General features: G+C 41.2%; 1 protein-coding gene and 1 pseudogene across 1 annotated transcript in view; one reads left to right on the forward strand and one right to left on the reverse strand.

Annotated features, from left to right (window-relative positions):
• DCDC2 (doublecortin domain containing 2) overlaps nucleotides 1-22,022 on the forward strand; it is a 152,747-nt gene that overhangs the window by 97,039 nt on the left and 33,686 nt on the right. The window lies entirely within an intron of this gene.
• On the reverse strand, nucleotides 3,852-4,196 carry LOC132528215 (small ribosomal subunit protein uS10-like; annotated as a pseudogene).

The raw sequence follows: 22,022 nt of genomic DNA on the forward strand, positions 1-22,022 counted from the left end.
GGTACTGTAAGTAATCTAGGGTAGGTTATATGCAAATACTATGTCATTTTATATGAGGGACGTGAGCATCCGCAGATTTTGGTATTTACAGGGGTCTTGGAGGTATTCCCCTGTGGATACTGAAGGAAGGGTGACTGTAATTTGCATTTAATCTGGTCTTTAGTAGATACTTAGTAAATATTTGTTAAGTAAAATAATGGATGAATCAACCCACTTATATACACATACTCATGTTATTTTCCAACCCAAATTTTACCATCATATACACAAAGATATGTGGATTAGTGAATCCATTAACTGTTATGTTGAAATACAAATATTCTATGTTTGATGCTTTCTTCATCTATCAAACTAGCAGCCCTGTATAAAAGAAATAAGGAAATTTCCTCATTAATGACATGCTAAGTGAACTTATTTTGGACTTCTTTCCATTATTGCCTCCTTTCCTAAATGCACACAAACAGTTCTGGAAGGAGTAGATTTCTAGTTAAACTGCCTGATTGGAGATCACTTTTTACATGGTTCTTTCTTTCCAGTAGCTTCAAACAATTAACCTGGAGGTGAAATAACACGAATTTATTGACTATTCCCTGTGATATTGTAAATGTGCCTCTTGACACTAAGCAGTTTATAATTTCATTGGCAGAAGGAGACATACACATGAAATAGGTAACAGTGAATTCAGCAAGTAGTCCAGTATCAAAAAGAATGGCACCGATGATAAGTGTTTGGCATTTTTGGAAACAGTGGCGATTTAAACAAAGAAAAAGCAAACAACCAGCTGCACCACATTTGAATGGGCAGAGGCTTAATTTACAAAAAATATAAATTATTTAGGAAGGGAATCAGGTGAAGGTCCGGGAAACAGGACCTCCTGTGATTTTATGTTGAGTGAATTGTGAGGCTACTAGGGTTATTCTAGAAATAAGCACATTAGTACACCTAAATTGAAAAATTGTGTAATGTTTGGAATAGGGGCTGTTTTATCAGAACTTTCTTATGAAGTCTGATACCACTGTAATCAGATAAGAACCTCGTGCCTACTGAGCTTACATCCACTTGAAAACACATTAGAAACAGGAAAAAAAAATGAATTAAACATAGGGAAAACCATCAAGTGCTACCTGGTATAGTCATGCTCTAATGTCTTCAGACTCGGGAAAGCTGTTTCCCAGGCTGCTCCTAGGCAAATGCAGAAAGGAAAGTTTGCCAGGTTTTCCTGTGGCCAGAAGGAAGTATACTTTGAAGCAAATATACTTTTTCCAAGAACTCCATCCATTCATTCACATTTAGCAACTATTTACTGACTCTCCAAAAGGCACTGTGTTAAGCTATAGAGAGAATTCCATGGTTGCTAAAGCAACACCATGAATTGATTTCCCATGTTTAACACCCCTCTACCCTGCAATAATATTTTGTCTAGCAACCAGATATAGCCTCGTGTAAATTAAAGAGCATTGCCTGTGTTAAGTGAGAAATATAGGTCTAGTCATGCCTTGGGCAAATTATCCAACAATTCTGTCCTCAATTGGAAAATGAAAGGGTTGAACCATTTGCTTTCTTGAGTCCTTTGGGGGCTCTAAAATATAATGATCTAATTAATTTTGATGGTCTTCTGGCTTACACTTTAGTATTTGTGAGTGTGTTTAGTACCTGAAGATGCTGATAGAGTTAACTTTGTGAACTTGCACAGAAGACAAAGTTCTGAAATACAACGGCAATGGTGTGTTCATTTAAACGGGAAAACATCCTTCTGTTTGCAGGGCATGTATAAACTTGCATTGCTTAGGTATTTGAAAACTTAATGAGTTAATATTTATTATGCTATATGACAATAGTTAAAATATTTCCGTGCCTGGTTAATTGAGATGTGGTGCTTTGATTTTATGGCATTTTATATGAACAAATTTTTTTTTTTTTTTTTGTGGTACGCGGGCCTCTCACTATTGCAGCCTCTCCCGTTGCGGAGCACAGGCTCCGGACGCACAGGCCCAGTGGCCATGGCTCACGGGCCCAGCCACTCCGCGGCATGTGGGATCCCCCCGGACTGGGGCACGAACCCACGTCCCCCGCATCGGCAGGCGGACTCCCAACCACTGCGCCACCAGGGAAGCCCTATGAACAAATTTTTAAATGCACTGCTTGACTTTATGGATAATCCTGATGTTTTAGACATGGCAGAGACATAGATCTTTTTATATCTGTTACAGTGGATGAAATTGCTGTATAAAGTTTAAACTGCTCCATCAACAAAATTGAGCATTTTAGTAAAAGAAACTTATACGTATGTGTATAAAATTACCAAAGTCACATAGCAAATATTATCTTGAAGTCATTTCTGAAAGGGAGTATTTTCATGTTCTCAGTGAATAATTTCTTTCTGCCTGAGAGCTACTGTTGTACCCTGGGAAATATTCAGAGGAGAAGATAAAATTATTTAGATTTGCAGCTTCTTGTCATGGGAGGTGAAGGTCTTTTTATTATTATTATTAATGTGATGGGAATATTTCCATCACATGGTGTCTCTGTACAGCACAACCTTTTCATCACGTAAATAATTACAGTTCTGATTTTTTTAATACCTCCTGCCATTCCTTGCTTCCCCACCTCAAACGCTTTCCATCTGAGTGAGGAGAATGTCTCTCTTCTCAGATAAAGGTTTCCCCAAGTACTGACACTTGGTGGGAGTGGTGGGGGTGGGGAGAAGGGTCGTTTCTCTGCCTCAACACGACCCAGATCTGAGATGGCTGGACCTGAGCTGTTTCCTGAGCTACCAGGAAACAGGAGCTTGTTCTTTTCAAACTAAACTTTTCTTGCATGTAGTAATTGCAGTATTTTTCCAGAGAAAGATTCAGCTTCCGGCCTGGTATCTTTTCCTTTCACATGGGCCTGCTTCTATAACCAGGGCTCCTGGCCTGGTCTCAGAATGGACAGCCCAAGTATCCTGCTACTGAGGGCTAGACTGGCCCAGAGTCCCCTTGGTGATCAGTGGTGTCAGGCACCATCCCTGCTCTCGGGCGCGAATATTCTCACCTTCTCATGAGGGAGAGAGACGACGAACCAGGAAACAGAGAAGTAAGGCAGGTCAGAGAGCAGGGATGCTATCGAGGTCATGGGGGTGGAGGTGCCCTGAGCGCACACTTCCTCACGGCTCCATTTCTGCATCTGGAGAACAAGTCACAGGTCAGGCAAGTGTGTCTTCCACAAACCCCCCCTTTTCTGTATCATTTTTGCCCCTCAGTGATGACTTCTTCCAGTTTCTCTTAGGTCCTTGGTTGGGCCCTGCCATTATTGAATGGAAAATGGCAAATTATTTGGTGGTCAAAAGAATAGACAGTCTTCAGATAAAAAAATTGAAGACAGTTGTAGAGGAGAATTTTTGAAAAATCGGATCTAGTCTTTTTGCATTCAAATGAACTTTAGCTTTTGTTGTGAAAAATCTATACCCTCCTAATACTTGGTAACTTCTGTGTTCTTTCCCTCCTCAGGACCTTTGACCCAGCCATTTCCTCTCCCTGGAGCATTCCCCCTCAGATATCCATTCCTCATGCTTTTTAAGTCTTTGTTTACATGCTATTTTTAAAATGAGGCCTGCCCTTACGGCTCGAACATTGCTCCCTCTCTCTAGCACTCCGTAGCACTTATATGATGTAATATTTATGATTATTGTGTCTATTGAATCTCCACTGTCCCTTCTACTCCCAGCCTCCACAAGGCCATGAGATTTCTGCTTATGTGAATTCCTAGTTCTTAGAACAAGGCCTGGCACGTAGTAGGTGCTCAATGAATATTGTTGAATTACAAAAGTTTTTTTTTTTTAACAACTTATAATCAACTTTCAAAAGTTTGATTTAAGCATCTGCAGCAGTGACTTCAGCCTCCACCGGGGCTCAATGCTGAAAAAAGTCACCTTAACAATCTCGGGAGGACCATGTGTGTCAGTGAGTCACTGGTGGGTCCTCCTCTGAAAATGACCCCAAGGCTTAGAACCTTCACTACAAGGATTTTTTTTTGGGTAGCGATTCTCAGAGTCTTGGTAGGCATCCGAACTGGTCCTTTCAATTTGAGATTCTTTCCCTTCACGCCTCTGATCAAATCATCACACACTTTCTCCAAAGATTTTATGTTGCTGCTGTAATTTGGTGAATTGCCACCTCTGGTTCCACACGTGTCTTTCCGGTATCTTTCAAAGACATGTGATGAGGCAGGGGCAGGTGCAGGCAGACCTGCACTCCGCTACACCTCTTCCTCAAAGAGACGAAAGATTAAAAAACCCAAAACACGACAGCAACAACAACAGCAACCTGTAAAATCCCTCAGGAAAATCTCACGAGGGCTGTTTGTTTTGGGGACTTAGGGGTTGGAAGCAAGTGCTAACCCTGTCCTGGCCCAGGTAGGAGAGGGCTCGTTATCCAAGCAGGGTGGGGGGTATGGGTGGAGGTAGGGGGGCAGAGACGCCAGCAGCCCGACCCCAGGCATCTCAAAGGGAAAATGGCAGGAGAGGGAGCTGGCCATTCGCTGGGCTTGCGACCCTCTGACTTCTCCTCCCATCCTGAGAGTAGTCAGGTCTAAATGTGGACAGAGGGACTCATCCCTCTGTAGTTTGGTTCTGAAGGGCATGAGTGTAAAATAGTGGAACTGAGACACATTAACAATTTACCTTCATTTAACAAGTTGTATGAAGAGATGGTCATAAGTGTTCGGGTTTTTTTTTTTTTTTTTAATCATATTAGAATGTGTTCTGAAGAGACTGCTCCCACAGACTAAACCAACCTTTCTATTTGACCAGCTGACTTTCTTTAAAAGTGTCTTGAAAACCTTTTGTGCTCCTTTCCTGAAAGATTTAGTGAGAATGTGATAAGCAGAATAATGGCCCTCCAAAATCCATGTCCAAATCCCCGGCATCTGTGAATATGTTATGTTACAGGGCAACAGGGGAGTAAAGGTTGCTAATGAGCTGACCTTAAAACAGGGAGATGGTCCTCACTTACCTCGGTGGGTCCAGTGGACTCCAAAGGGTCCTTTAAATGTGGAAGAGGGAGGCAGAAGAGTCAGAACCAGAGAGCTGACGTCGTAAGAAAGACTCAATGATGGGCCATTGCTGGCTTTGAAGGTGGAAGGAGGCCACGAGCCAAGGAATGCATGCAGGTGGCTCCAGGAAGCTGGAAATGGCGAAAAGATGGATTCTCCCCTAGAGCCTGCAGAAAGGAACGCAGCCCTGCTAACACCTTGATTTTTTAGCCTGGGGAGACACATTTCAGACCCTGACCTCCAGAACTGTAGGATAACAAACTTGTGTAGTTTTAAGCCATCAAGTTTGTGCTAATTTGTTACAGCTGCAATTGCAAACCAATACAGAAAGAGTAAGGGGAAACCTGTCTTTGTGTTTTTGCCACATGCCTCCTTCCCAGTGCTGTGGTATTTTCAGTATTCTTCCGGGGAAAATTAAAAGACAGAATCACAAAGCACTTTAGGAGACTGTGATGGCCAAACCTGGCAGTGGCCACTATGAACCTCCCTCAGGAGACTGGAGTCACACCCTCACTTCAGGACAGTGGCCAGAAGCTCACAAAAAGAGACCCACACTGGCAAGGTCTCAAGCCATGATTCCTCCACCATGGCCTGGGTTAGGGAAAGAGATGTATATGGGGAAATATTAAAAGTTAGTGCACAGTGCTACTCTTGGAATTCTTCATTAGCAGGTGTTTAAAAGTCAGCGCTCTAGGGGCTTCCCTGGTGGCGCAGTGGTTGAGGGTCCGCCTGCCGGTGCAGGGGGCGCGGGTTCGTGCCCCGGTCCGGGAGGATCCCGCGTGCCGCGGAGCGGCTGGGCTTGTGGGCCATGGCCGCTGGGCCTGCGCGTCCGGAGCCTGTGCTCCGTAGCGGGAGAGGCCACAATAGTGAGAGGCCCACATACAGGGGAAAAAAAAAAAAAAAAAAAAAAAAAAGTCAGCGCTCTAAAATTACTTGCAGAAGCTTATAAATATGAATTTCCTGTAATTCACATTTTATAAGAACTCCTATCAGCTGTATCACAGCTTGAAAAATACCAAAAATGCATTAGAAAAACCTTTCTGTTTAAAACTATATTGATCTCATGTTTACATGGCAAAAGAAGGCCATTACGCAGCAGGCAGTAAAAGCTTCATTTCAGAGAGCTTGAGAAAAACCTCAAAATAATTCACTGTTAGACTTTTCCTTACAAAATAAAATGAAATAACACCACCCGCTGCTTAAAATCTCCAATTAATGCTATAAAAAAAAAAGTACCTTCATTTAAAAAGCCAATGTGTAAATTTCTCCAAGCTGGGTGTAGACATTTCTTCAAATTTACTGTAACCTTTTGCTCCTGTCTCCAGGAGAAAGAGGCTTCCAGATTCCAAAGAGAAGCCAGACCTGATTTTCACCTAATTACTTAAGAGTGAAACCCCTTTCTGTTCATCGGGTTCAGTTATTTAAGATACTGATAATTCACATATAATCTGCTGCTATGTGTGTTTAGTAGAAATTGTGAAAGAAGATTATCGAAGCTTGCCAACATTCCACCTAGGAATTAAAATCAGGGTGTTTTTGCACGAACCACAGAAGAGAAGGAAGAGGCTGGAAGAAAAAATGAACAGTGATCTTTCTCATCTCACAAGGCTCTTTAAAGACCAAATCAGCAGGTGTGAAAATCACCACCTTTGAGCAGTTTTTAAGCAATGAGAAAGTGCAGGTCTTTTATCTCTCTTTCCCACCCTGATAGTCAGGTTAATGAGAATTTCCGAGGGGTGAGCCACTGGACATCTTTGAAATGCCCCCTTCTGTTTATCAGATGAATCAAGGGACAGTCAGCTGTGAACACTGGGCAGGAAGGGTCAGCTGAAAAATGGGCAGGAGGGGTCATTTGCAGCCTGTGAGCAAAACCAGCAGGCCGTTTCTGTCATTCTGTTTTCTTGCCCAGCCAGTTATCAGGGCAGAAGCTAGCATGGGAAGAGTTGCCAAGAATCATTCGGGGCTGTTGTGGTCAGTTACTAGTACAGAGCAGGGAGTTCCTGGCAGACAAGACTGAAGACAGATCTATGGCTTAACCTAGGATGGTCCAGCGTCTTTGCTTGCCCCGCAAGGCTCTCCACGATAGCCTGCTCGACTGGTACCGCTCATCTCCCACCACCCCTCACCATGAATCCAGGAGGACTGGTCTCTTTAATTAGGTCCCTTGATGATCCCTGCGCCTCCAATGCTCTGTTCTTATTTTTAATTCTTGACTGGTGTGTCCTGCCCCACCGTATCTCTTTTGCATAGCCTACGTTCTCTGAAAGTCCAGGGGAAGTGGTACAGCCTCCCCCAGGGAAGACTTTATCATCCTCGCTCACACTGATCTTAACCTTTCACGTTTGTGACCTTACTGAGTCACAAAACTGGCATCTTAGATAGAGGTTTGTTCGCAAAAAGGTATCCGTGTTATTTATCGCTTAATTAAATCAGTAGATCAAGGTGAAGTTTTGTGGGCACCCTGCTATCTTCTCCACTCCTCTTCCCTTGGTTTTGTGAAAATCCTGTCTGTTGCTTTTCCCTTTCCCTTTCTGCTCCTTCTCAGTCCGAGAAGAAAGGTAACCCCTTTGTCTCCCTATCTGTCTTCAAGTGTAGTGTCCCTCAGAGTTAGGTCACAGGCTCTCTCTTCTGTATCCACATCTCCCTGGAACACGAGTCCTGCATCCCAGCTACCTCCTGCATGCCTTCACTGATAGTACAGAATTTTCGAGCTTAAATTAGATTCTCAGTTAAACCCGTTCTTCGCGGATCCCCTCCAGTTATGTCTTCCTCACGTATTCTCCTCAGATGCCTAAGTGAGAAACCTCAGAGTCATCTGTCAGCTGTGTTCCTCTCTTGCCGCATCCCACAGGCTGCTGTTTGGTCTATTTCTAACATCTCTGGAAGGAGTTTCTGCCTTTAGACCCCACTGCCGTTCCCTGGGTCACACCCTCTCTACCTATGAGCAGTCCGACCTGAGCAGAACCTGAGGGGTTCTCAGACTCCAATCTTGTTCATTTCTCATCTATTCTTGACAGTCACAAGTTATCATCTGAAATGCAGACAGGATCAGGACTCTATCTTAGAAACTCTGGTGGTTTCTTGCTCACCAGAGCCCAGCCTGTCTCTTTCACATGCTTGTAAGTCCTGTCGAGTCTGCTCTAGTCTTCATGGCTCGTGCTCAGACAGGGATGGTCCAGCCACTGGGCTCCTGAAAGTGTTGCGAGAGTCTGCTCAGACTTCTTTGTCTCTGTCAAACTGTCACTGAGCCCTCAGTCAAAAATAAGCACTCTTTTTTTTAAGGGTACCACTTGCCCTTCGCACAGACCTTCATTAGGGTACCTATTATCTAAAATGTTATTTATCGTGAACATGATCTATTCTAGGGCAGGGACTGTGCCTTTGTTCATCCTTGTATCCTGAATGCTGGCATAATACCTGGATCATAGGGGGTGGGGGGCAGGTATCAACGAAAGTTTGTCAATCAATGGATGTTCACTTCCAATTAGCATACAGATCCACTACTGGGCAAATATTATGTGTTAAACTTTTTTTATCCTTATACAGTTATGAACACACAGGTGACAAAGAATAAATACTTGTTGGCTAATTTGTGATTAAAGCTGTAAGCAAGTGAAAGTGGAACTGTAGCACGTAGGCATGTGGCTGAAATATTGGATATGATGTTTCACAGTGATGTGTGGGCGTGTATGAAGATTTGCTGCACTATGCTTTAGAGTGATGTACTGTTTTACTGCTCTGGTATGAATGGGAGCACATGATCTTAAAGCAGGAGACCAGTTGCCAGGATTTAGGGGGAATATTTATTTAGGTGAAATTAGTCAAAAAAGAAAAAGGAGTTTCAGACCCACCAAAGAGCTGTAGTCTCAGAACATGCATATTAGCATGTGTATGTGTGTAATGGTATAGGCAAAACTTCCTGTTTAAGGCTCTCTTTATGTAATGTGTCAAATATAAGTAAATCAAGGGCTTGCTAACATTAGAAGTTCTATATCATTTACATAAAGAAGTAAGCAATGACTGAATGACTGGGGTTGGGGACTGGTTGTGAAGGGAAGCAGGCTAGAATATTCATTGTGGCTGACTGATTTCATAGTCAGGTTCCTACTTCATTTTTTCATGTTCCTTTGTGAACTTTCCATCCATCTTCCTATGAATATGTCTATATACATATGTATATATGTGTATATATTATAATGTATATATGCACACCCATTTGTGTGTGTGTGTGTATGTTTATCCGGTTAAGCTTCATGCTTGTCCCCGTCAGGGACAAACTTGCTCATTTACTTGTCTACTCCCTACTCTAGATTGATTACACCTAATAAGTTGTCCAACATGTAGCAGATACTCAACAGTTACTTACTGTCAACCTAATTTTCTTTGTGTATCTAACGGAAATGATGCAAACATTTAGTTCCGTTTCAAAATTTTTGGAAAGCACACAGAGTCCCACAGCAGCTCTGCGTTTCCAAATTTTTGTTGGAGCATGGACACAGCAACCATTTATAAAAATCCCCCCTCCCTCACCCCGCCAAACTGGAGGAGACCTAAGAGCAGATAAGGTGTTTAAAAGAAATGTCTTCACTCCCATGTTCTCTATGCCATCATCTACGTGGCTCCAAGAAGAATATTTCAGAGCACATAATCTGGCAGAAACACTTATCCACACATTTCTTTTTTTATTGATCGATGTCATAACTCTGTTAGAGGCTAAGGATACAACGATGAACAAGACATGGGCCCCTCCCTCGAGGCATTCACAGTCAGATGAGTTCGTCTTCACAGTCCAGGAGTGGAGGTGGGTGCCGCCCATGACAGGGGCAGGGCCAGGGTACTGGGGGATCACAGAAGAGGGACAGCCAAAACCGGGCTGAGAGGCCAGGGCGAGCTTCATGGAGGTGGAAGTCTTCGGGAAGGATGCGCATCAGGTCATTGTCAGCAGCACTCTGTCATCCTCGGGACCACACTCCTGAGAGGGTCTCATAAGCTCTTTCACCTTCTGGTTTCTATCACCTCCTCATTTTCAAGCATCAATATACAACACGCGTGTGTGTACACATGTGTACATGTGCTTACACACACACACACACACACACACACTCACTGAATGCTCTGGCTAATAAGAACTGAGCAGATCGTATTAGTCAAGACTCAGATCTCATTGGCTTATGTAAAAGAATCCTTCACCCTTGATATCTCTGACTGTTCACCTACAATTCATGCTTCAGCCTATTGGAATCATTTTTCAGTTCTCAACCTTCTAATGAAAGCACACTGGCCAAGGTTGTCCTTGACCTCTGGAAGGTTAAATCCAATGACCTTTTTACAGCTTCCTTTTACTTGGCCTCTTTGCCCCATGTGGGTGACCCTGTCACTTAGCATTGTGTCATCTTGGACAAGTTCATTAAGTGATCTCTGCCTCGATTTCCTCAATTATAAAATGAGATAGTAATACGATTATTATTATCACAACCCTATGAGTATTGATTGAGTTGATATATGCAAAGTGCCTGGTATAAAGCAAGCATAGTTAAATGCTACTGTTATTTAACTCTCCTGATCAGTCTCTAGAAAACAATCTCTATGCTGGTAACTTTGACAGCACTCTTGGGTTGTCCCCCCACCTCTTTGTATCCTTCAGCCTTCTTCATTGACCTCTCTTATTTATTCTGCCTCCCCTTAAATATTAAGGTCTCAGGGTTTGTCCCGACATCCCAGGCTAACACACTGGTCCACCCCCGGGGCTCTCCTGCCTCCCACTTGCCGCTACGACAGCTCAAATCTAACCACTTCCCGAGTGGTCTTTGTGAAACTCAAATCTCAGCATGTTCTTCCGCTGCAGAGGCTCCCCTCTGCAGGACCAAACCCCCTTACTTGGCTTACAAAGCTCTTTCCACCAGCTGGCCTCAGCCCACCCTGCAGATCTTACCTCTCACCACCCTGACCCCTCACTTCCAGTGCCTCTAGGCAGCTCCTCATATGTACTGGCCAAGTGGGCTCTGTAACTTGCATGGCCTTGCTCATGCTATTCATTCTTTCACACCAGCTTAGGCATGATTTCCTTGGGTATTCTTCTCCCTGGATATTCGACGACTGTCTCCTCTGTGCACCACTGTACCCCGAGCTGTTGCCCATCAGACCTCTAGGACAGCTGCTGTGCTGATTTGCAGTCATTGCCGTTTCCCTCAAGGGCAAGGGCTGTCTTATTCTTTGTATCCTCAGCACCTAAAGAGCAGCTGGTGTGGTTGGTACAGAGTTGGCGCTCAGACGATGAACAAATGAATGGGACAGACAAATGGAAGGGCCAATAAACTGTAAAGCTGGACCAGGAGCCCATTCCCAGTGGACTCTGGTGATGCCAGTTCCCTGCTGCCTCTGCCTGTCAGGGAGAGACCTTCCCGAGCTCTTTCTTTTTCTCTTTCCTGAGAGGGTTGGTGGGAATCTGGGTGCCTGGTGGGCATCTGCAGATGATCCAGATTGTCTCAATCCTCTGTGTTAAAAGGGAGGTCAAGGGTGAGGTCAAGGTCATTAATGCATTAGGAAAAGCAACTTTTTACCTTTCTTTCCCACTGGTGGGAAAGCTCAGTACAGTGACATTTAAGAACAGTCTCTACTTTTAACCTCTTTCAAATGAATAGTACTCTTAACCATTTTCTCTCTGTCAGTTTTCCTTTTCTTTGTAAGTGCCAGTTTGGTGGCTACATAGGCAACTATTGGCTGGAAATCCCCAGACACAGGATAATTTATAATAAGCCTGGTTGTCATGATCCCTACGCAATGCAACTTACAGCTTCTTTTTGCAAGCTAATCAATTCAAGGAAGTATGTCAGGTGTGCAACACATTTACAGGGATTGTTTATTTAATGTAAAAATGTCTGTCTTTATGCATTTATTTCTTTAGTTGTTAATTTGCCAATGTGTACCATCTCTAACAATTCAAAGTCCTTTCCAAAGTTAAGGTAAAATTGTTGCAAATGGCATGAATTTTGTAAAACAGATGAATTGAGAAAGTGAGAGGGGATGCTTGATACATAAAAGGTAGTTTTGCCGTTGCTGAGTTAACGGGACCAGTGAAGAACTGTCAGTGTTGGGGTAGAGTTAGCCCAACTCACACAAGGTTGGTATGTACAGAAATACCAACCTTGTCTCTGCTTCCTTTGTGACCACTCAAGACCATTGCATATGGTTTTATCATCTGGTTTAAAAATGTGCAGTTTAAAATATATTTAAGAACAACATGTAACACATTTAAATGTAAAATTGGACTGTGTGAATATTCTTAGAATAGTACTCATAAAGAAGTCAGTTCACTTAGGCACAGTTGCAATGATATTATGAGCTCCCTCTTTGCTTAAAAGCTTTTTCCAAAAGTTTTCTGATAGAGGATTGCCAGATTACATTTATACCCAGGGGTGGAATTCATTAATCTCTGCTCAATTCATTTGGCCACGGACTTTTTGAAAAGGAACATAACAATTTTTTTTATCCACACATCCCCATATGAACATATACATTTTAGTCAGTCCTTTTTTTCATGAAGGTTCAGCTTTTGCCCCCCGCAAAAGAAAATATGTTCAAATAAGCAAATGTGATTGGAAATAAAAATAAATTTGATTATGATGAAACTTAGTGACTTCACTGTTTAAACAGTTATTCAATTTTTTGATTATTTTTATTTTGCATTCTAGTTTGTCCCACTGCCTTATGGATGTACTATTGTTATACCTGTAGCTCAATGCGTTATTCTCTTCTTATTTTTAGCTCTTCTTTCAATGAAATAAAATATACGTAAGCTTTAGGAACATCTAAAGAAAACAGATGGCTTTACAGAATTTCTTTAACCCTGAAATTAAATCTCTTGCTTTTCACTTTTGAGCTAAGAATAAAATTGTTATGGATGTCCTCAGACCGCATATTAATGCCTGTTCCACTCATATTCCACATTAACATTTTTATTTCCACAGGGATTTCTGATATAATCAGGTATTAAACCTGTGGTTATTTTGGCAATTATGCCTTTTATGGAAGGATTCTAACAGCTAAACCCTAAGTTAGGAAAAAATATTGTTTTTACTTCATCTGGAAGAAGCGTTGTCCTAAAAGATGGTTAGAAGATTCAATCGGAGGTTAAAATTTTTAAAGAAAAGCTCACAGAGAGAGTCCTCCACTTTCCATTCATTAAGCAAAACACACAGGAAACTTTTTTCTTCCTCCCGCTCTGTCCAAAACACATGGCAGACTCAAGCTCATGCCTTGAGCTCTGTGCCCGAGCCATCCATTTTTAAAAATTGACAGTTCTCCATTATTCCTACAGAGTTTAATTTCTCACACTGTCCTACAGTTTTTACTTATTTTAAAGGGTATTGTCTCCCCTTTTCTCATTTGTTTTCCCAGAAAAATCTCAAAACTGCTCACCCTTCCTCACGTGTCCCTCCACTCAGACCTGCTATTTCCATTTTCAGTTTTTGAATTTGCTTCTTCTCATCCATAACTTAGAAGGCAGCCTCAGTGTTCAAAAGTAAAATAGCTCTCCCCATGACTCTTACAGCACTGGCTCAGGTTTGGTCTAATTAGCATGTGGTTCATTACCTTAATGTTGGTGATGCTGCTTCCAAGGTATCATTTAAAAGGCCGAAGCTTGGGAGAAGCTGAGGCCTTGGTCCTGGCTCTGTGAAGCCTTAGACAAGTTCTTTAATCCTCAGATCCTTTATGAAGTAGGATAAAAACACCTACTTCACAGGGTACTCGTGAGGAATGTGCTTAGCATACATAGTAGGTGTTCGAAAAAACTAGGTCCCTTCTCCCTCTCCTGGCTCCATATTGAGTGCTACGTGTAGCCCAGCCAGGATGCATGTCAGGGGCTTTGGGAGAAATGAGTATGAGACAATCTCAATATCCTTTCTCTGGCAATATCTAAATTGCCTATAATGTGGTACCATTACGGTACAGAGAGTAAGTATAAAAATTTCAGGGCTTCCCTGGTGGCGCAGTGGTTGAGAGTCCGCCTGCCAATGCAGGGGACACGGGTTTGTGCCCCTGTCCGGGAGGATCCCACATGCCGCAGAGCGGCTGGGCCCGTGAGCCATGGCCGCTGAGCCTGCACGTCCGGAGTCTGCGCTCCGCAATGGGAGAGGCCACAGCAGTGAGAGGCCCGCATACTGCAAAAAAAAAAAAAAAAAAATTCAGAGACTTGAAAGACATTGGAGGAAGGGGCCCTTGAGTTGTGTCCTGAAGGGAAGGATGGACAAGCGCTGTGGCCGGGAGGAGATTGATTCAGGAGAGGCCAGGAGGTGAGGAGGACAGGGAAGCGAGAGCCATCACGTTCCGCTGGGGGTGAGGGGTCTAGTTGCAGAGCTGTGGGGCATGTTGGAAAGTCAGTCCATAGTATGATGGTCTTTAGGAATTGAACAGAGGACTTTAGACTTGAAATGGAACATAACAGGGAGCTGGAGTTCAAGTAATTGCATTACCCTCGTTAAGTGGATTGTCTTCCAGGCGGCAAGAAGAGAGGGTTTTTATGCCTTTTATTTTCTCCAATGTAGTGCAGTGATTTTTAAGCTCTCTGTGACTCATCATACAAAAATATTTACATCATGATACAGGACACCTGCATATGCTTATGTATATTTGTTTCATGAAATAAAAGTTTTGTGAAACAGTAGTTACCCTGGTTATGTGTACTGCACAGGGCCGACTATGTAATTTGCAGTGTCTTGTGCAAAATGGAGATGTGGGACCTTTTGTTCAAAATGCAGGTAAAAAGTGCTATTAAAGGTACTTAAATATATACTTTTTCCTTTCTTCTGTGGTCTCTTTCTCAGCTTGTCATGGTGCCTTTTATTTTGCTTTTATTGTCATTCTGAGTAAAGAAAATTTAAATTGGAAGTTTAAATTATTAAGATTTAGAAATGAAAAAGGAGAAGTCACAACTGACACTGAAGAAATGCAAATGATTATAAGAGACTACTACAAACAACTATATGCCAATAAAATGGACAACCATGAAGAAATGGACAAATTCTTGGAAAGGTACAGTTTTCCGAGACTGAACCAGGAGAATTAGAAAATATAAACAGACCTATCACAAGTAATGAAATTGAAACCGTAATTAAAAATCTTCCAACAAACGCAAGTCCAGGGCTAGATGGTTTCACAGGTGAATTCTACCAAACATTTAGAGAAGAGCTAACACCGATTCTTCTCAAACTCTTCCAAAAAATTGCAGAGGGAGAAACACTCCCAAATTCATTCTCCAGAGCCACCATCACCCTGATACCAAAACTGAAAAAAGATACCACAAAAGAAAGAAAATTATAGACCAATATCACTGATGAACATAGATGCAAAAATCCTGAACAAAATACTAGCAAACAGAATCCAACAACACATTAAAAGGATCATACACCATGATCAAGTGGGGTTTATCCCAGGGATGCAGGGATTCTTCAATATATGCAAATCAATTAATGTGATACAGCACATTAACAAATTAAGGAATAAAAACCATATGATCATCTCAATAGAGGCAGAAAAAGCTTTTGACAAAATTTAACACCGATTTATGATAAAAAACTCTCCAGAAAATGGGCGTAGAGGGAACCTACCTCAACATAATAAAAGCCATGTATGACAAGCCCACAGCAAGCTTCGTACTCAGTGGTGAAAAACTGAAAGCATTTCCACTGAGATCAGGAACAAGACAAGGATGTCCACTCTCACCACTCTTATTCAACATAGTTTTGGAAGTCCTAGCCATGGCAATCAGAGAAGAAAAAGACATAAAAGGAATACAAATTGGAAAAGAAGAAGTAAAACTGTCACTGTTTGCAGATGACATGCTACTATACATAGAAAATCCTAAAGGTACCACCAGAGAACTACTATAACTAATCAATGAGTTTGGTAAAGTTGCAGGATACAAAATTAATGCACAGAAATCTCTGGCATTCCTATACACCAGCAACGAAAAATCAGGAAGAGAAATTAAGGCAACAATCCCATTTACCATTGCAATAAAAAGAATACCTAGGAATAAACCTGCTTAAGGAGGCAAAAGACTCAGAAAACTATAAAATACTGATGAAAGAAAGCAAAGGTGACATAAACAGGTGGAGAAATATACCATGTTCTTGGATTGGAAGAATCAATATTGTGAAAATGACTGTACTACCCAAAGCAATCTGAAGATTCAATGCAATGCCTATCAAATACCAATGGCATTCTTCACAGAATTAGAACAAAAATTTTACAGTTCGTATGGAAACACAAAAGACCCTGAATAGCCAAAGCAATCTTGAGAAAGAAAAATGGTGTTGGAGGAATCAGGCTCCCTGACTTCATACTATACCACAAAGCTACAATAATCAAGACAGTATGGTACTGCTGCAAAAACAGAAATACAGATCAATGGTACAGCATAGAATGCCCAGAGATAAACCCATGCACATATGGTCACCTAACTGATGACAAAGGAGGCAAGAACATACAATGGAGAAAAGACAGCCTCTTCAATAAGTGGTGCTGGAAAACTGGACAGTTACATGTAAAAGAATGAAATTAGAACACTCCCTAACACCATACACAAAAGTAAACTCAAAATGGATTAAAGACCTAAATTTAAGGCCAGACACTATAAAACTCTTAGAGGAAAACTTAGGAAAAGCACTCTCTGACATAAACATAAACCACAGCAAGATCTTCTTTGACCCACCTACTAGAGAAAGGGAAATAAAAACAACAACAAAAAAGGGGACCTAATGAAACTTAAAAGCTTTTACACAGCAAAGGAAACCATAAACAAGATGAAAAGACAACCCTCAGAATGGGAGAAAATATTTGCAAATGAAACAAAAGACAAAGGATTAATCTCCAAAATACACAAATACCTCATGGAGCTCAATATCAAAAAAAGCAAATAATCCAATTAAAAAATGGGTGGAAGACCTAAATAGACATTTCACCAAGGCAGACATACAGATGACCAAGAGGCACATGAAAAGATGCTCAACATCACTAATTATTAGAGAAATGCAAATCAAAACTACAATGAGGTATCACCTCACGCCGGTCAGAATGGCCATTATCAAAAAATCTAAAAACATTAAATGCTGGAAAGGGTGTGGTGAAAAGGGAACCCTCCTGCACTGTTGGCGAGAATGTAAATTGATGCAACCACTATGGAAAACAGTATGGAAGTTCCTTAAAAAACTAAAAATAGAACTACCATATGAACCAGCAATCCCACTACTAGGCATATACCCTGAGAAAACCATAATTCAAAAAGAGACATGTACCACAATGCTCATTGCAGCCCTATTTACAATAGCCAGGACATGGAAGCAACCTAAGTGTCCATCGACAAATGAATGAATAAAGATGTGGCACATATACACAATGGAATATTACTCAGCCGTAAAAAGGAACGAAACTGAGTTATTTGTAGTGAGGTGGATGGACCTAGAGACTGTCATACAGAGTGAAATAAGTCAGAAAGAGAAAAACAAGTACCATATGCTAACGTATATATATGGAATCTAAAAAAAAAAAAAGGTACTGATGAACCTAGTTGCAGGGCAGGAATAAAGATGTAGACATAGAGAATGGACTTGAGGAAACGGGATGGGAGGAGGGAGCTGGGGCGAAGTGAGAGTAACATCGACATATATACACTACCAAATGTAAAATAGATAGCTAGTGGGAAGCAGCAGCATAGCACAGGGAGATCAGCTTGGTGCTTTGTGACCACCTAGAGGGGTGGGAGGGAGGCTCAAGAGGGAGGGGATAGGGGACATATGTATGCCTATGGCTGATTCTCTTTGGTGTATAACAGAAACTAACACAGTATTGTGAAGCAATTATACTCTAATAAAGATCTATTTTAAAAAAAAGAAAGCAAACTTTCCTTTCAACCAAAAAAAAAAAATTACTAAGATGAATCATACCATTTGTCTTTATAACATGCAATGCCATAATGCTATAGTATAAGACCACTTAACTCATATATGGAATCACCAAAATTGCACAATTTGTATTTCTTAGCTCATATTTGCATATGCATTTTGTTCTTATCAGAATAGTGGAAATACTGTATATAAAACTAGCTCAACTATTTATTTCACTTTTAATATGCACATTCTATCAACAAAAGAGTAGGCTAGGGTTATCCTTGGTCTTTCTTATTTCTTACAATGCCATTGGCTTCTTTCTTCCTTGGAAGCAAGTTCTGGTTTTATTGGAAAGTGTGGCCCTACCACACCTTTCTCAGATGCAGACGTAACATGCTTATCCTGTACTCATTTGAGTCTTGACAGTCGCCCATGCGATTGATGGGTCCACCCATTGATGAGTCCACCTGAGTTCTGTACTCACCAGCCATCACAAACCCTAAGGTAAGGAACAATTGGCACACATATTATGCATATATCCTCCCCTCATGAATGTGCTCCATTGTCTCATTGGACTTCACTTATGAAACACAAGTTCAAAGATAAAATTATTAAGAACTTCAAGATGGTGGCAGCAGATCATTAAGCCAAGTTGGGGGCTTTTCATAGAATGGGGCCCTATGAGACTGTATAGGTCACATGCCCATGAAGCTGACCCTGGCGTAACAATCAATATTTTGTTTTCTTCTGTCTTATTAAAAAAAAAACATAGTTGCAACCCATTAAATTGATGTCACAATCCACTAATGGGTCATAACTGGCAGATTAGGAAACCCACCATTAAAAACGTAGACAGTAGTGTCAGATTGCTAGATCTGAATCCTGCTTCACCACTCGCTGCTTACGACCTTTAGGGGACCTCCGTTTTTCATATATAAAATGCAGGAAATATTATTAATTACTTCATAAAGCTGTTATGGTATTAAATGAGTTAATACACGTAATATGCTTAGAATGATGTATGTCGTATAATAAGCATCCAATAAGTATTAGATGATCATCATCGTGAATATTGTTACCATTATTATTAATTTACATCTTGCTCTAGGTAAATGCTGAAGAAAAAAGTGTTTCTTTACTGAACAGTAAGCATCTCCACTTATTCTAAAATAGATATTTGTAAATAGGTTTACCAATACTTGTGTTTTATCTTGACTGCAAGTATGGGAAATATTATAATATTCAAATGAAAGTTAATGCCTACCACCCTTAATGCAATGAAAATACTTAAAAGTTACAGTTTAATGAAAAATTCAATGAAATATTGCTTTATTTCTGTTCCTCCTTTCCAAGATTAAAACAGATAGATTACTGGTATTTGTCAATTATCAGTTAAAAAAGAAGCAAGGATATCTGAAAGATACCATTCCTTAGCTTAAGGAACCCGAATTATTCCTTTTGTAATGAAATTGTTAGATGATGAACTTCAATCATAGGTTAAAATGCTAGAGGAGAACGTTTTCTATCTTTGCAAACATACAGCAAACATCAATTTTTGTTATAGACCCAAACTAAATCCCTAAGTGATAACATTAAACGAAAAGAGTGCAGAATCTGGTGGATATCCCGTCAATACCTGTTGTTGGAACAACATTAAATCAAAGTGAGCAAAATGCTGACTGATTTGCTTTGATCAGTTTTGACTCCTTGATAGTTTCATAATAAATAATACTATTTTGTAGCTAATTTGCATATTTCCCATTATCATCTGAAGCTGTTGAGATCTCTTCCCATTCATGCCTGGACATTTTATGTTTACTTGATTCTCTCAAATTTGGTACTAAGTTTCTATCTGTATAAAGTGACAGTCACTTTATATCTGATTGTCTATCAATTGCTGATACATGGACATAAATATATGGTCATATTTATGATTGGATAATCATCTTAACATGGAGTTCAATAGACTCATTTAAATTTATTTATTTCAGGCTTTTTTTTTTTTTTTTTTTGCGGTACGTGGGCCTCTCACTGTTGTGGCCTCTCCCGTTGCGGAGCACAGGCTCCAGACGCTCAGGCTCAGCGGCCATGGCTCACGGGCCCAGCCGCTCTGCGGCATGTGGGATCTTCCCGGACCCGGGCACAAACCCGCGTCCCCTGCATCGACAGGCGGACTCTCAACCACTGCGCCACCAGGGAAGCCCAAACATATTATTTTAAAGCATATTATTCTAGTAAGTTGAAAGAATATTGGAGCCTTAGATGATGAAAGAGTAATTTAGTAATAATTGGGATTAATAACCAACTTTTTAAAAATGCACGTTAAGTTCATTTTTATTTTCATATTTGAGCTAGGTATTTAATCCCTTAAGTATATGCTGTGTATATAATTTGGAAACAATTTTTAGAGAAGTATCTCAGCCTTCCATCTCAAGTTGATCAACTGCAGATAGATTTTGAAAATTTACAATCCTGGTTTCTCTTTTAGCCTTGGGTTTTTAGGTTCCTTGCATGAATTCTTAGTAGTCTTCTGAAGCCAAGGCGTCTTTCATTTCTTTGTCTGAAATGATTGTGAATGACCATGCTAATAGAATGCTTTAACTCAGGTGTGCAAGTTGAAGGTGCCTTGTTTCCCGGGATGGGTGCTGCCCATAGGCTTCTCTCCCCATACCCCCCACACCCTGCAGCCACACTACCACGTTGTAATCCATTTAGGATTTTTGGCTAAGGCTCAAACTCCAATAAATGTCTGTGTAGTAAGGATAATATTTTCATGAAATACAATTCCAGCTGCATTTATATTATCAAGATGAAGATAATCCGTTTTGGTTTAACTTGGCCATGCGTGAATGGGGATTGTTTGAGTCTGCAAGAGTGCTTGGGTTTCATTAGACATGCTTGTGCGTTAGGGACATAAATTTAGCAGCAGCTTTATGGTGCTGACATCTGTGACAAATTCTTTGGAAGGCAGGAGTCAGAAGAGGTGGGATTTAACCCTGGTCAGCCCTTACTACCTCCATGGCATCAGGCCTCTGAGTTGGGTTTTACAGGACTATGGTCTCTCTTCTCCACTTCACAGCCAATCATCTTGAAAGAGTGGTCCATATTGCCTGTGTTCTGTGATAGGCACCACCCTTTTATACTGCACCCCAATATAATCTGATATTTTATGCTCTGCTAAAATAACTCTCACCTAGTTGACCAGATCATCAGGGTGCTAGAGGACACTTTTTAATACTGATTATTCCTTTGCACTTGACTTTTGCTTTTCCATGGCTTCCGTAACATCTCACTCTTATTTTTTCTTGTTCTTTCCTTATTTCTTTTCAATCTTTGTGAGTTCCTCTTCTTCCCATCCCTTCAATTTTTTTTTCTAGAATTCTGCCCCCAGCCGTCTTCTATTTTCATTCCAAGTTCTCTCCCAGACCCTTGGCTTTATTTACCAACTGTACTCTGACAGTTTCCAAATCAGTATCCTTAACCTAGAACTTCATCCTAGTTAACAGATTTATATTTCCAACCACTTAATTGACATGTCTTTCAAGATGCCTAACGGGGGACTCAAAGCAGCATACGAAAATCAGAACTCATACTCTCCCTTCTTAACCACGCCCACCCCCTTCCTTTTCTGTCCCTTGTCTTGATAAATAGCTCTCCTAACCACTGAGACACCCAAGCCATAAACCTTAGATTCCCCCTTTGACCCTTCCGTCTCTCTCACCTCACACATCCAGGCAGTCACGGAGTCCTGTCAGTACCTTTACGTGTCTCTCATGTCCCCTTCTGTCCATCCTGCTGCCAATGCCTTCATTCAGGACCTGCAATGTCTAGTGTGTCTCCACAGCCCCACAGAACAGTGCCTGTCCCACTACCCCAATGGGGGCTGTGGGTTCTGTGCTTCAGAACCTCATGACCCATCATTCCATACTTTATTTCCCATTCCATTTCTTTGAACTCTCCAGGATACCAGCCTTCTGTCACTTCAGTCTGACCCATATTACAGGCTTTCCTTTCTACAATCCTGGCTCATCTTCTCGCTCTGACCCGTTATCTCCACATCAGCAATATCGTCCTAGAGACCCTTGAGTAATACCTTCCTTCCTT

This window comes from Lagenorhynchus albirostris, chromosome 10 (assembly GCF_949774975.1).
Source record: "Lagenorhynchus albirostris chromosome 10, mLagAlb1.1, whole genome shotgun sequence".
Classification (NCBI taxonomy): domain Eukaryota; kingdom Metazoa; phylum Chordata; class Mammalia; order Artiodactyla; family Delphinidae; genus Lagenorhynchus; species Lagenorhynchus albirostris.